At 33.1% G+C, this 15,502-nt stretch overlaps 1 long non-coding RNA gene across 2 annotated transcripts; it reads left to right on the forward strand.

The window, feature by feature from the left end:
• Positions 1 to 2,126: 2,126 nt before the first annotated feature.
• LOC148600546 (uncharacterized) lies at positions 2,127 to 14,467 on the forward strand. 2 transcript variants are annotated; one of them, XR_015918274.1, is made up of 5 exons: positions 2,127 to 2,290; positions 6,381 to 6,991; positions 7,233 to 7,322; positions 11,706 to 11,781; positions 13,141 to 14,023. It is a non-coding gene; the product is annotated as an uncharacterized LOC148600546 (long non-coding RNA). The 2 variants fall into 2 exon arrangements; XR_015918275.1 differs by lacking the exons at positions 2,127 to 2,290; positions 6,381 to 6,991; positions 7,233 to 7,322 and adding an exon at positions 14,346 to 14,467 and having other exon boundaries at positions 9,887 to 11,781; positions 13,141 to 13,307.
• The last annotated feature ends 1,035 nt before the right edge of the window (positions 14,468 to 15,502 follow it).

Genomic DNA, 15,502 nt, shown 5'->3' on the forward strand with positions numbered 1-15,502 from the left:
TGTTCAGTCCATTGTTTTAATCAATGTGTTTATGCTGTGGTTGCCTCGCGTATAAAAAACGTAAAAGTATTTTTCTTTTGTTTGAATTACATGTATATTAAATTTAATTGTTGACGAACTTCTGCGAATAAGGGACTTGAGCATTATTTACCTGGGAAAGGGGGGGGGGTGGTCATTTTGAAATAAAACAGTAAATGACCCAAAGGAATCTCACAAGTTATTCACATTGAAATTTTGTTGCTTTCTTTCCATACTTTTAAATAGAAGAGAAAAAAGGAAAACAAGAGAAAGGTTAAGAAACAGGATGAAAACAGACTTCACAGCTTATGAGAAATTATTAAAAAGATTAGTGTCATAGGAAGCATATATCAAGTGTTGCCCTCTTTTTTCTTTTTTCTTTCAATTCTGAATGAAGAATTAACAAATGGTCTAGATTCAATTCGACCCAGACAGGAATTGGCTGCTATTAAAAAACTATCTACTTAGCAGAAGCAGTTGAAATGTTAAAGAATTCTTACAATAAAAATTTCAAGTCTTCAATTCCAAAACTTCATACTTTGGAAAAGTCGGGTCAAAATCAAGCAGAATTAGACACAGCTCTTGAATTCAAGATATATATATATATATATAGGTCTGAAAAATTCCCAACGATGTTAGAACTGTCAAATTTGCGATGCAAATTTGTGGTCGTTCCCTCCGCGGGACTCGAACTCGTACCGCTGTGACATCTATGGCCACACCGCCTGCACAAAGTCCAGCGCCCTAGACCACTCGGCCAGCTAGGCTAAATAAAAATATAGCTTTCGCTGGCCGGGTCATTCCTCCTCGTAGGATTAATCTAGGGCTGTAACTTAGTACACGACATACGGTAGTACGGGAGAGTTCATTTAGATGTTATTATGTAGGATAGAGGATCAAATTAATGATGCATGTCACAACAAATCAATATTATACAAACGTCTCAGAATGTGACGACTCTATTCACTACCATACATCGTGTACTAAGTTACAGCCCTAGATTAAACCTACGAGGAGGAATGACCCGGCCAGCGAAAGCTATATTTTTGTATAGCCTAGCTGGCCAAGTTGTCTAGGGCGCTGGACTTTGTGCAGGCGGTGTTGCCATAGATGTCATAGCGGTACGAGTTCGAGTCCCGCGGAGGGAGCGATCAAAAATTTGCATTTCTAACATCGTTGGGAATTTTTCAGACCTTTCTATATATATATAGTGTAATTAAATCGTCAGGAGTCGGACCCATTTAATTTAATAACTGTAAAGGTTTAAGGTCCTGATGGTTATGTTGATGTGTGAACTTGATTTTACCAGTGACATATAAAATACATACATGTATATACATTACTGTACATGTATGTGACAATGAAATAAAATGTTTAATGGTGGTAAAATATGTTTTCATTTGACTGTTGTAATGCTCTACTTAACTAAAAATGTTGACCACCCCCCCCCTCCCCCGTAAAATCCATGTGCAAAAAAAAAGACCCATCTTTGAATTTATAAAAAAAATCTGAACCCCCCTTTTTCACTTACAGACAAAAAAACTTGACCTCCCCCCTGCATTTTGACCAGCCCCACTTTTGTTATTTTGGTTATTTTATGTTCTTTGTTGTGTTTGTCTGTTTTCTGTGTCTGGTCTCTTTCCATGGATTGTATTCTTTGGATTTCTGCTCGAATATTGGTTCCCTTGATTACTCATAACTATATAGTTACTCCTCTCCTCAGTCCTCCTCTATTCTAGCTTTATCTACATGTATTTCGCAACTGAAATGGTGTGTAGGTTGATAAAATCACATATGACATATAAAAAAAACATAAGAGGAAAATGAGTATACACCCCTTCTCACAAATTTATTATGAATAGGAATATACATGTATATATTTTTCAATTGAACACGCGCGCAAGTGAGCAGAACAATAAACATACAATAATTTCGAAATATAATAAAGGGAAAAAATACAAAGGAATTCAGTCACAAAAAGAGATTTAAACATTAAATTTTACATATATCAACATATGATTACTAGTACATATAATTGACTATTTTTGGAATGAACGTCGAGCATCTAAAGTACCGAACATTAAAAAGGACGAGTTGCACTACCGGAAGTTATAAAGATTGCCATGTCGATGCCGTTTGTTACGACATCAACCATCTATGAACTCCCCTGCGTTAACCGGCTTCTTCCACACATTAGTAAATAAGAAGCAATGGCAGCAGCGTTCAGCACTGAAATACCCTGTGGAGGGATGACGGGATATTATGTTTTGAGGTAATTTTTCATATGTAACGATAGGTTAACTATAGAATGCGAAACGAAATAAGACGAGCCGAAACGAAATCTATAAATTACGAAACGAAACTAAAATACGAAACGGAACAGAGAAAATAAATAAATATGTACTTGCAACAAATCTTTAGATGTATACAGAAATAATTATTTAAAAAAGGATGAAGCAAGATTAACATATGTATATGTATGTATGGAAGTATGTACTATTATTCTTGTCCATAGCACAGTGAATGTCTTCTTTTTCTCATGTTAAGTGTAATATTATATAGCACCCAAGGCACAGCCAAAAACGTACACTTTCAAAGATTTTGAATCAGATAAAAGTTAATGCTTTCCTTTAAATGTTAAGTTTAAAGTATTAGGATAAGACATGATATTTTTCATTGGTCAATAACTGACCATTCGAAGCCATTTCATTCATTAAAAGTTAAATTTACGATGAACCACATCATTGAGTAAATCTACCATTAAAGCTTCAATAGAATGACCTATATAAAAATGGGAATTTCCAGCTGTTGATATTTCAAGCTATTATACGATCTTATATTAAGCCGAGTGCATTTAGATTTTCCCTGATTCAATGGAGTTGATTTCGTTCATTTAAAATTGTTTTTTACACTAGGAACCTCCTCACAGTTCACACCTAACAAATATATCAAGATCCACACTTCAAAGAAAATTTCTCTCATTTATGGCAAGCCAAAGTGGATAAAAATGCCTTTTTATTAATATTTATAATAATTATGAATGTTTATAATTCATTTATTAATGTTAACAATTCAATTATAAATATTTATAAATGAATTACAAATATTTATAAATCAATTATAAATATTTATAAAAAATCATAAGTATTTATAAATGAATCATAAATATTTGTAATTGTCTTGGAGTTATAAATATATATAATTAAATGATAAATATTTATAAATGATTTATAAATATTAATAAATTAATTATTAATATTTATAAATGAATTGTAAATATTCATAAATATAAGGCAATTATTAATATTTATAATTCATTTATAAATATTTATAATTGAATTAAAATATTTTTACATAACATCATTTATATATTTATAAATGATTTATAAATATTTATAATTACATGTATATATAGATATTCATAAATGGGCGTTTTCGTCCACTTTGTCTTACCATAGTCATTAGATATTTTTTGATTTTTTGTAAATGAATGAAAATGCATTTATGTCTATCACAGTATTTTGTTTAGTAGCTGTCCGTATGTCCGTTCGTGACTCTATCCATGACTACTTATCAACCTCAGTTGTATATTATGTCACATGCAGTGACTAAAATTATTGGAAAAAATAATAAAATGTTTTCTGTTATTGATTAAAGATTGTTGGCTGATTTAAGTCAAATCAAAGGACGATGCAACAATTATCCAGCCTTGATGCCTCCTTTTAAACTAGTACAGCAAGCATATATATGTAAACTATTTCTATAAATTATGTGAAACACATTTCAACTCTTAAAAATGATGATGACTTTTATGATTTTATTTTCTTCTTTTCTTTTCCTTTCTTACTTTATAGTTTTTTTCACAGTTTTTTAGATTTTGTTTTCATTTGTTGTGTGTCTGTCCATTTTGTTTCGTTTTGAATTGTTTCGTTTCGTTTTATTTTGTTTCTTTTGGTTTGGTTTCCCTTTTTATAGGTACCTGTAATGATATGGAATTGCAAAAAGTTTATTTACCTTTGTAAATTGTATGTTGCAAAAAGTATGTAAAATAACAATTTCGTTAAAACACTTACTACAGCAATAATATGGATTGAGTAATCGAGAAAACCAGGATTCTAGTGGAAATCAAAAGAATATAATCCAGGGACTAAGACCAGACATGGAAAACAGACAAACACGACAAAGAACATAAAGTAACTAAAATCATACATACAATGTAACAAAAGTACATGAGCAACTCAGACTCCACTAAAAATTGGGAGCATGGAGCAGGTGCATCGGTATAGGTAAAACGTCCACTGCTATTCTAGAAAGACCTGTAGAGCTGCTCATAAAAAGTCAAGTCCGGGTTGGATGAAAGAGGAAGGGAAAACAGTGACACATCGAACAAATCAGTTTTCATGGTGCAGATGTATACATGGGATGTTATTCCTGACAGGTACACTCCTTGAGATGTTTAGGTTTCCCGCACACACGATACTTAAACAAATGCTAAATGATCACCAAACGCATGATAAACATACGCTTCTATTTAAGAAATAATTCATGTAGGGGGTAGATTTGTACTCATTTTAACATGGGTACAGCATTTATATTCGATTATTTAACACCGATCAATAGTGAGGTGTTAAATGAAAATGCAAATGCTAAACCCATGTTAAAATGAGTACAAATCTACCCCTGGAAGGAATTATTTCTTTTCTATTATGACTAATACTGTAATTTTTGTGACAAAAATATCCCTAGGCGTAGCCAAAATAACAGCTGTTCTGTTTAACCTCCCCCATATGGAGGTTGGATTAATTAAGAAATAACCACATATCCAGGTAAACCATTTATTGAATAAGTATCAGTTTCAGTATAGTATTAGATAACCTCTCAGCCGTTAAATCATCGCGTAAACATGCCTTTTAACTAAAGTTCCCTGCATGTAGACCAAGGGTAAGGGAGGTAATCCAAATTGAAGCTTTAGAATGACGTTTGAATTGCAAACCAAGATTCCTTAGATAAAATATTCAAATTTTGTTTTCATTTTGTAACTTTATTAAGCATAAAATGTACAGATCTATACAGCTTTGAACTATGTTTAGTATATAAGTTTGTTCCTTCATGCAGAAGTATTAATATTTGTATTACATTAAATTTCCAACATTAGTTGACTTAAGCTGGGCCTGGCAATACTCTTTCATCAATATAAGTCATCATAATTTGATATTTGGTAACCTTATTGAATATTAACATTACTGAAAATTTCCTCCAGAAACCAAAACTGAAACAATGAATAGTCCATATAAAATCAGTTTTATACGAAAATTGAATGATTTTTTTTTTTTTTTTGCAAAATAGAGGTTTTTATATAAGCAAATAGCTGAAAATGTTTCCTTATTTTATTTTGGCTTTATTTGACTTAATATTTAGTTATTTATTTAAATATTGTCAAAATGAGATTAAAATATCAGTTCAGTTATGGCAATGATTCAGATTTCAGAAAATAGAAATATACAAGTCCTCATTGTTTAAACTCTGTGTATTTTCTTAAAATTTTGACAGATGACACACTGCAGTAAGTGTAACATCACCTACAAATTTTAAGAAAAATTGAATTATGGGAACAATTTGGGGATGCTCCTGGTGTAATACCTAAAAAATACACTTGAAATTTAAGAAGAAAAATGTCTAACAGATTGCTGATATTTTGCTCTCAAAATGAGCTAATATTGAGTAGACATTGCCTATATCAGCGAGAACCATGATCTTTACAATATGTGTACTGTCTGTGCTAGTCTCGTTAAAATAGTAAAGGACATTACGTTTGTAGATTGTCTTTCTATAATTGGTTCACAAACTCAAAAATCTTTGAAGAACTTCAAAATGTTGTCTTTAGTTCTGTATTATTTACATTGTTAATGAAGTTATCACTTCAGAGTCGGAACACCCATGCATGTACTGTGGAATGTTTTATTTACAGACAATATGATCAACACCCTTTTCCATTCAAGCTGGCATATATAATGATAACTGCAGTTTTTGCAGTAGTGTTTATCTGCAGAAAAGCCTGATTACTCAGAAGTCTGTAGTCTACCACTTTTTCCAGTTGTTTGGAGTTCTTCTGATATTGTTTAAGGAGGTAGACTTAGGATAAGGGGCACAACTCTTACAAATTATTGGAACATTTCTATTCAGCATTTTACATCAATCTCATATAAGCAGCTAAGTAACTTGGACTGATTTCATTCTATTTCAAATGAAAGTTCAGTGGGCTTTGATGCAATTGAAAATGATACATACATAACACTGATTTCAATAGTTATGTCCCTTATCCTAAGTCTACCTCCTTAAATGTTTTCTTAATACTATTACAGAATCAAGATGATGACACTTTAAAGAGCTTACTGAGAGCCAACATTGAAAAACCAGTTAAGATGGTTGTCTACAGTAGCTTGCTGAGAGCCAACATTGAGAAACCAGTTAAGATGGTTGTCTACAGTAGCTTGCTGAGAGCCAACATTGAGAAACCAGTTAAGATGGTTGTCTGTAGTAGCTTGCTGAGAGCCAACATTGAAAAAAGTTAAGATGCTTGTCTACAGTAGCTTGCTGAGAGCCAACATTGAGAAACCAGTTAAGATGGTTGTCTACAGTAGCTTGCTGAGAGCCAACATTGAGAAACCAGTTAAGATGCTTGTCTACAGTAGCTTGCTGAGAGCCAACATTGAGAAACCAGTTAAGATGGTTGTCTGTAGTAGCTTGCTGAGAGCCAACATTGAAAAAAGTTAAGATGCTTGTCTACAGTAGCTTGCTGAGAGCCAACATTGAGAAACCAGTTAAGATGGTTGTCTACAGTAGCTTGTTGAGAGCCAACATTGAAAAAAGTTAAGATGGTTGTCTACAGTAGCAAAACATAGTCTGTAAGAGACGTCACCCTCATACCAAGCTACTGTTGGGGAGGAGAAGGTCTGCCTGATGTTAGCATTAGGTAATTTATTAGAGCTGAGTATTGTAAGATAATTCATGATACAATATACGTAATAAACCTTTGGAGCAATACAATAATATCATGATATGTATTATCATTCAACATTGGCCTTACATTAACAGCAGTCATACTATATTTAGTCATTTTTAAAGAAGCCAAATGCTTATTATCTTGATTAACATTGTGTAAGGGCATTTATGATTTGTATTACTACTCTTTTGTATATGTCAATTATTTTCAGTTATACAGCAAAAGTAAAACAGAAAACTAAGTTGGAGAGGCAAAATCTAAGTATCACTATTCAAGGCAGACTCGGAGAGGCAAAGTCCAGGTATCACTATTCATGGCAGACTTGGAGAGGCAAAGTCTAAGTATCACTATTAATGACAGACAATACAATACAGGTTTTGATCTGACCCACGATCCCAGACTCATACTACTGGGTGATTCGGGCAAAATTGTTGCCCTGGGATGGCTCACTTAACCCTGAGGCAACACCAAAAGCTATTAGAGTGAAGTCACTGTCGCCCTCTCATTTTCAGACCTCGCCCATTATCGGGACTGTACTCAGTCTTTTAGCGGTATTTTGACAAGCTTTATCTCTCTTCCGATAACAATTCAAACAAAAATGGCGCCTGTTCAAGAAAAATGAATTTAAAAATCTTCAAAATCTATCAAATATTAGGTTACAAGCAACGATTTTAATCAGCTTTTCATTTCAAACGTTAAACACCAGATACGGAATGAACATTCTTCACTCCAGCTTACGATGGATTGAAACTTGGCCCAAATAGATCTTACAATATATCCTTATCAGTGTTATATGGGGATTTTTGATCTGCCAAAAACTATGGCCAATGATACTAAAAGTAGACTATAGGGGGTCAAATTGAAGATTGAAGGTTTTTGGAAATAACCTGTAAACAAATAGGTTTAGCTAAAGTCTGACTAGGTAAGATTGATCAGCATGGTGAGACCGACCTTTGTTGAAAATATCCATCTGCACCATGAAAACTGATTTGTTCAATGTGTCATAGTTTTCCTTTCCTCTTTTGCCTATCCTGGACTTGACTTTGTATGAGCGACTCGGCGGGTGTTTCTAGAAAAGCAGAGGAAGCTTACCCTACCAGTGCACCTGGTCCATGCTCCCAGTTTTTAGTGGAGTCTGAGTTGCTTATCTACTTTTGTTACTTTGTGTGTATTGTTTTTGTTACTTTATGGCTACTTTGTTGTGTTTGTCTGTTTTCCGTGTTTGGTCTTTGTCCCTAGATAACTTTCTTTTGATTTCCACTATAACCTTGTTTCCCTTGGTTACTCTTTGTTGTATATTTCTGTTTTCCATGTCTAGTCTTTGTGCCTGGATTACATTCTTTTGATTTCCGCTATAACTTTGGTTCCCTTTATTACTTGTTGTTGTGTTTGTCTGTTTTCCATGTCTGGTCTTTATTCTTTGATTACATTCTTTTGATTTCCGCTGGACTCTTGGTTCCCTTGAATACCCTTTCATAAAGATCTGTTGAATTTTATTGCCCTTGAGCCAGCACTCCACAGTTTAGTTTAGTTTCGCACTTTTGGCTAGGGATGAAAAATGACATAAATGGAAACCGGTAGTTGCTATAGTGATTAAAAATGAAGAATCTATTGTTGATAAAACATTTTCGGAAAAAAGGGGACTTTTAAAAGTATTTTGCAATGTTTTATATATATTCAATGTTGAAGGGGCTTTTTTTCAATGACAATTTGACTTCATTGTGAAAGTGAAAGTAAGTCAATTTTTTACCATGCTAAATTTAATAAGTGGATTACAAAGTGAAATAGCTCAAAATCTAACCGGCGATGCCCATATGAGGAAGGGGTTTTTGAAGGGAAAAGTTTGAACAGTTTCAGGGATTGAAATAAAAAATTCAGATATTTTGCGGGAAATTTGATATTTTTAAACCTGATTTTATGAACTTTTTTGCAAATTTTCGCATATTTTTGCATGGTTTCTATGGTAACCCTATATGCTGTGGGCAATTTGTTTCCAGAAAATTTTTACTGCATCCTGAAGGCCTTGGCTTGAGCTATTTCTAGATATATAGATTTACAGATGCTTGACAATTTTTTAAAGTGATAAATGTTACAAAGCATCAGATTACAAGACCAAAATTAGGCAGTTCTACAATACTGTGGAGTGCTGGCTGAAGAGTAAAAAAATAACTATGAGAGATTTGTTTTATAAATGAAAACCCAATTGAAAACTAAGATGCACACTATTGATTAAATGATTCTTGTGACAATAGTAAAGAGAAGGTCAAAAGTTCAACTTTAGAAAGCGAAAAAAGACTATTTTGACCAGGTGAGCAATTCAGGCTTTCTAGAGCCTCTAGATTTTTTTGTTATTTTCTTTAAAAAAATTTAACAGCTCTCATGACAATTCCAATTGTATGCAGAAAAATACAGATCCTTCAATGGTGTTAATTTCAGAAAAAAAAATTGTAGACTGAATTATCTATTATTGATGCAAATTTGAGAATAATCTGTTGACTCCTTAGAGTTATGTCCCCTGAAAATGTCATTAATGACAAGGTTTTAAACCACTTTTTCCTGTTTTTGAAGCAGATTGATGATTAATGTAAATTGATGAAAAAAAATGTTTCTGGTTAAGAAGTCAAATGTATATTGTGATATCATGTCAGTCTGTCTGCCTGTCACCCGTTAGGTTTGAAGGTAGCTTTTATATCTCAGGTTGGTTAGTCAAGTGTATATGGTGATTCCATGTCTGTCAGTCTGTCTGTCTATCTGTTGCACTATAGTTTTGGAGGTGTTTGTTTTACCTTTGGTTAATTAGACGAATGTATATGGTGATTCAATGTCAGTCTGTGTGTCTGTCTGTCTGGTTTTGAGATATTTTGTATACCTCTGGTAAATTAGTCAAATGTATATAGTGATCTCATGTCTGTCTGTCTGTAACATGTTAGGTTTGGAGGTAGTTTTTTATACCTCTGGTTAATCAGTCAAGTGTATATGGTGATTCCTTTTTGGTCAGTCTGTCTGACTGTGTGTCTGTTTGGTTTTGAGATATTTTGTATACCTCTGGTATATTAGTCAAATGTATATATAGTGATCTCGTGTCTGTCTGTATGTCTGTAGCATGTTAGATTGGAGGTAGTTTTTTATACTTCTGGTTAATATGTCAAGTGTATGAAGTGGTCTGGGTGTCAGTATGTCTGTCTGTTAAGACAGGTTTGGGTGTTCTTTGTTAAATATAAAAGTCATTAGTTCATTGGTTACAGATTTTATGCAAGTACAATGTTTTTATTCTTGTTCAATTTTCGGGACATTTGTCTCTCCAGTGGCGTGGAAGAATGTGTTGGACAAAATCTTAGTCTGCTTTCATCTCAATTGTTCCATGTTCATCTTGACTGTGTATATATCATCTTCCAGTACTATGTACATGGGGCTGTTTGAGATGATGGCTGCATTTCATCATCATCCATGGATTCAGCAACTGAGGACCTGCCACAAATATTTTTTCGCCTTAATCTTCCTGAATGGATTTAGACTCTCACTGTCTACAAACCAGCCTGACTTCTTTATGTTCCAGAATGTATCTAGACCACTCTGACCCTCTTTTTTTGGTGGAGTATAACCAGTTGGGATCATCATGATAAACTTCTGATGTTCAAGTATCTTTTTGTAAAGTAAATCGGAAGTGATAAATGCTTTCCAATGGCAAATCTGAAGGGTTTATGCTTTTTTGATATAACAATTGACATTTCAATACACATGTTAAAAAAAAAACTGTGCTACTTACTAACTGTTACAGTCTGTGGCATCAACATTTTACCTACTAGCCCGAATAGTCAATTTCAGTATATCTTTATAAGAATGCAACTGAAATTCTCAGACTTTTCACTAACACCAATCAATTTTTACTAGCCTCAGGTTTTGGGCTAACGACTAAAAGCACAGATTGAACTAATTGAGGAAAGTCACTATATTTATTTATCTATGTATGTTATTTTGTATGAATTACATACTGTGAAACCTGTCTAAACCTACATCCTTCAAATTTAAATTGGCTCCTCTAAGACTTGTATAGGTTGTTGGTTTTCTAAGGTTCCAAAATCTACATTTACACTGATATAAAGATCTTTATAAAAAAGTATCTGCTTTAGACAGGTTTCACTGTATATGAAATATCTAAGTTTTGTGTTGTGCCTTTTGTTTCAAATAGTTTTTTTTTTTGTTTGTTTGTTTTTTTAATTATCTCCCTTAGACCACACATTTTAAGCTTCTCTCAAATTAATTCTTTTTTTCATCGGATTGTTATTGGGGGCTTCTTGCTTGTTAGAAACCAAGGTAAAGTCAAGTCCAACTCAATATCCAGATGAGGCACTGACCATATTTTGCTGATGGAGGGCTAGGATAATTAGGAGATTAAAATTCAGAATCCTCCACAAAAAATGTTCTTACTCCATCACTCTGACATTTCAATATTGTCTTTCTTATCAGCATGAGATATTGATATCTGCTGAGTTAAGGGGATGATATCATTCAAGGACTGATCACATGGGCAATATTCAAACGATCATTAATCTGTTTATCACATGTGTTTTTTGGCAGTCCTTTAAGAAAGAAAAACCATAAATGACTAGCAGATACATTGTGTGGTATATTCTTTTGACATAAAGTCAAGCTTACAACTTACTTTTATTTTCCTACTTTATAGGAAGCTGGGCATCATATGTACATGAAGAAATATGGTTACTGTCAGGGAGACTACAAAGGGAGATAAACCAAATCAAGTATGTTTCATGTTTATAAATCGTAAGCACAACTTCTCCCTTAACATCTCAATGGATTTTGATGAAACTTTATACGAAGGTTTTGCAACATATTTAGATGTGCATGAAATAAGATAGTTACTGTCAGCAGACTCCAAGGGGAGTTAATCCAACTTAAGTGTTGAAATGTTAAAACCTCATAAGCGCAACTCCTCCTACACCGCTGAATTGATTTTGATGGAACTTTATAGGAAGGTAGGGCATCATATATAGATGTGCATGAAAAAATACAGTTACTGTCTGGGGACTGCAAAGGGAGAAAGTTGAACTTCCAGGTTACACATTCAACTGCATTTGAAATGGGGGTGTATTCTCTTTATGAACTTGCTGAAAGTATTTCTAGTTTATCTTTAGTTGGTGTGTGTTTTTCTGTTATTATTTATAGTGTTTTATTTGTTTCTGTGTCTGTATCATGGTCTCTTTTCTACTTTACATTTAACAGATTATCTGGTATTCTCCAGTTGAGTGGTTGGTCCTTTTGGGTTAAAGAGATTAGAACTGCTCCCCGCTTTTATTTATTTTGTTAATTTTGCCTTCTTAGTCCGGTATGTTTCCTGGTTTTATTGTATTATAACCAATTGTTAGGCACAGATCAGGTTTGTACTTAGGGGGATGTATGGCCTGGTTTGTTTTAAAAAATACGATTATTCCATATTTCAGCCAAAATTTTTTTCTCAGTCATACGATAAAAAAAAAAAAAACAATTCAATATTTCCATCATCCCTATTTTGATTATAATCAAATAAATATTTTAACCCTGGCTGCTGCTGAAAAATTAATTATTTTCACGCTTCGGCAAAAAAAGTTTGTAACTCACCATAAAGTCCGAGCCCCCTCCCCTTTTCCATAAGAGCCTTATTTCATATCAAACAAATGTAATGCCTCGCAGGGCTTAGCTTGATACTAAGCAGGGGTTAAACCATGAAGGGTTGGGTCATAATTTTACACACTATTGAAGCTTGATGCAGATTTCAATTTTTCATAAAGATCTATACATTTATACTTCCTGTCCAGACGAGAAATATCTACCAACCTCGACAATGACAAAACTGACAATGGAATGATACGACCGCAAATTTGTTTTAATCTATCTGGATCCACAACTGTTAGAATCTTAACATGTTTTTGTTTGTTGCCTTCTGTTATTTGAATTTGTGGATCCTTTATTCATGGTGTCGATGGGGGGAGAGATCGACTGATTGATTGATTGAAAGCAGTGAATTGACTGTTTCATACTTTTCTAGTGCAAAATCTTGTTATACTAGTTAAATTGAAATGAATCTGCTTTTATATGATCTCTAACAAGGACCTCTTTACTAGATACAAGCAGGAAGACATGAACATCATCATCAGATGATACAGATGGATTGGACACATCTTAAGAAAACATCAACAAGACCACAGTAAAACAGCCCTTTTCTGGAAACTACAGTGAAAGCAACGCAGAGATAATGTGGCGTCATACCATTGTGTTGGAAATGAGCAAAGTTAGCCACTTATAGGAAAGCCTATATCAAATGGTCAAAAAGCAAACATCAATTTGGTGTACTTGGCAGTAATTAAGAACTGGCTTGACACTTGATCCTATCTTCACACCAAACAATTCAATGTGCTTGCTCATGGAAGTACCATCTATCGTTAAATCAATCACTCGTTTCCAAGAGATAAGGCAAACAAATGTGTTTACAGTCGCATCCTGAAAAAATAGGGTCAGTCGGTTGGTCAATTTTTTTTATTTCCATTTTGTACAATAATTGAGGAAATGGTTACTGATCAAGGACAAAATTTCCAGAAATTGAAATTTCCTGATAAAAAATTCAGTGTTGGCGGCAAACAAATAGGGTACAATGTATGTCGGGTTACAGTGAACACACATTTTTGTTTTGCCTTACCTTGAAACATTGTCTTATAATCCCTGTCTGTATTTTCTGCTATTTTGGGGGATGCAGAAAAGTTAAAAACAACCAATCCTTAAAAATTACCTATGATCACTCAAAATTCCTGGCAAGGGAGGACATTACAACTTACCCCTGCAAGCAAACACAATGAGTTTCGTAGAATATATATATATATACATGTATTTTTTTTACATTTTATGTTTGTACAAAATTAAAAGACAAATTACACAAAAAAATATCAGATTTTCTTGATTTCAACAATTGTAAGTAACTTTCTGGACACTGAAAAACTCAGGAGCAATAACTCTTCTCTTAAAATCAGTCTAATTATTGATGATGTGCAATGGCTTGATTTAAAATGTTTCACAGTAATTTTGAATTGGAAGAAAACTTAATTGATACATCAAAATAGACCTATAATTAAGTTATTGTCATATGGACTTTAAAACTTAAATTTCTTTTGCACTAAAATTACTTACAAAAAAACAAGTGGTAAATGTTGTTATAATATTGTAATGAAGTCTACAAAAACAAAACAAAACTTAAAAAAAATGAAACAACAACATACATGTAAGTCCCCAAAGTGATAAAATCTTGATTAAAAGTTTTGTTAGTTCCTATCGACAGACTCCTACTAATGATGACTGATGGACAGCATTGACATGGTTTGGAAGCAAAATGGATTGTCTCCCTTAGAACTACAATGTACATTACAATGTAATTAAAATTACTTACATGTAGAATTTAAATTAATGGTTTGTATCTGTTTTTTGAACTTAATATATAAGTGTAAGTTTTTGTAAGAATCAGGCAAAATGGATGTCAAAACCCCACCAATCTGACAATATAATTTCACCCTTGGATACTATCACTATATGAAAATACCATAATTTGATCTCTGCATTACTGGATTTGTTCAAAAAATTTTTCAAGAGAATGTTATAGAAATGAAATTTTTGACAGAATTCGCTGCCCTTGTAATCTTATTTTTATGTGCATTTCAATGTGATTATAAGTCAAGTTACCAAAATGATACGAAAAAATATTAACTTTTAACTTTAAATCTGAGAGCAAATCCATGTAGTCAAATTACACTTGCAAAACGGTTGGGTTTTGTCATACCATGGTTCAACAACTGCCTAACTCTTACAGAGACTGACACTTAATACATACATTTACATTACATAATTCTGAGAGAGATATAACTAGAAATACTTTAAGCAATCTCAATAAGAAAATGCCACTTCTTTACATGTACTTGGAAAAAACTGTAAGCAATCCACACTTGGTAATATCCCCCTGCCACTTTCCTCTTTACCACTCTTTACCACTCATCCACACAAATTTCTGACAATTTAGTGTAATTTTTATGAACCCAGTCAATGAAATATGGCAAAATCAGGGGTTTTCACAGCCTTGTCTTAGGATCTATAAAATCACAGATATGTGTTTTATTAGTCTGAATCTTTTGCTAGTAAATAATATAAATAATGTGAAAAAAACCTAATATATTCATTCCATTGATATTCATGCATCTAATGTAAGTCACTACATGTATATACCTTGTGATGTCTCAAAAACACCTAATTTTAGAGTTCCGCATACACTATATGGTTTCAAAAACGAAATTTTTTGTAGAAAAACTGGAAAAATACAGCTGACTGTCTGCTTATGTACCTGATAAGCTTAGAACCTTACATCATTTTACATTTGTTTCAGATCTTATTTCCTTCGATTATTGGACATGCAATGTACCACTGATACTAAATTTGCTATAACTTATA

This window comes from Perna viridis, chromosome 13 (genome assembly GCF_037379345.1).
Source record: "Perna viridis isolate PV_CMFRI_1.1 ecotype Kerala chromosome 13, ASM3737934v1, whole genome shotgun sequence".
In the NCBI taxonomy this organism is placed as follows: Eukaryota; Metazoa; Mollusca; class Bivalvia; order Mytilida; family Mytilidae; genus Perna; species Perna viridis.